We start from the raw sequence: 1,259 nt of genomic DNA, 5'->3' as shown, positions 1-1,259 counted from the left end.
TGATAGATACATGAATTGACCAGGAATTACAACTGCCCTTTTTCTGTTCTGCTTGGCTGCCTGACCCCACCCTTAATTATCAGACAATCGACCCTGGGACAGAGGGGTTCCAGGAAGCTGGTCGATCGCCCCAAGGAAGAGTATTCCAGAAAGCCGAACATACCAGCACACCCTTGCTCGAGGCTATTCCCAACCCTATAAAATTTTGCCTCAGTCTGTTTTGGGGGCCCTTCTTTTGGAGAAGTCCCCCCGCAGGTCTTTCTCCTCTAATAAAGCCTGCACACCTGGAGTTTGAGTGCCCTCTCATTCTTACCTGATGCTCACTTCCATTTCTTTTGCTGTAATTAACCAACCTCAGTTACTTTTTGATTGGTATGTTTGTTCTCTATGACTTTCTTTAAAAAGGACTCAGTATTCCCTGAGTTCTTTTATGTCCAAACTGTTCTTTTTGTTGGTGGTGTTAGGAGAGGACACTGCCACGTGGTCAGAGAAATCTCTCTAGAAACAAACTATAGAAATGATCCCTGAAAGTATAGTCTTTGGAAAGCTCATCTCACTTCTTTTCCTCAAGAATATTGCAAACACTGTTCTAACACTGTAAATGTTTCATGTTAATGGTATCTGAAACCAGCCTGCCCACACCCCCCTTAATTGTCTGTTATTTTGCCTGACTGCTCAAAAACATCTTCATCTTTAAAGATCATTAAGTTTGGTAGAATAAGCTCTTTGTTTTGACCATTCTGGAACATGGGGTATTTGTTGGGCAAACCAATGTGTTTCAAGTGTGAAACAAGTGAGTTGTTTGCTTGCTTGTACTTTGCATTGGCGCGGGACACTGCCATACTTCAGTGCTTGCCCTCAGGGCGGCAGATTGCAAATTGTGGGTTGCCTGCCTCCATGGGGAGGGGAGATTGTTTGCTGGAGAAGGGGATTTCTCCCCCAGCCTGTTTGACGGAAAAGTCCGGAGAAAGAGAAGGAATGCTGAGGGGCTTGAGAGCCCTGAGATTTAGGCCCTGCCTGTTTGACTGCGGACTGTTGAGGCTGATGGGGGTCCTTGAGTCCCGGTAAATCTGGAGAATGAGACCAGATTGTGGAACCCAAGAGGGGGTTGGGGCTTGGGAACCCTGAGAGAAAGGAAAGCGATTTTCCCTTTCTGTTTGCTCATCCACCTTTAGGAGACTTTAATAACTGGAATGGCCCACCATTTTCTGGCTCCACAATTCCTTTACTGTCTGCTGGAATCCAATGTGAACCTGCAT

At 45.8% G+C, this 1,259-nt stretch overlaps 1 pseudogene; it reads right to left on the bottom strand.

The window, feature by feature from the left end:
• Positions 1 to 465: 465 nt before the first annotated feature.
• Positions 466 to 540, bottom strand: LOC136321511 (small nucleolar RNA U3; annotated as a pseudogene).
• Between the last annotated feature and the right edge of the window lie 719 nt (positions 541 to 1,259).

This window comes from Saccopteryx bilineata, chromosome 1 (genome assembly GCF_036850765.1).
Source record: "Saccopteryx bilineata isolate mSacBil1 chromosome 1, mSacBil1_pri_phased_curated, whole genome shotgun sequence".
NCBI lineage: Eukaryota > Metazoa > Chordata > Mammalia > Chiroptera > Emballonuridae > Saccopteryx > Saccopteryx bilineata.
The sequence above is the reverse complement of the archived record's forward strand: the minus strand, read 5'-3'. Positions and strand labels throughout refer to the sequence as shown.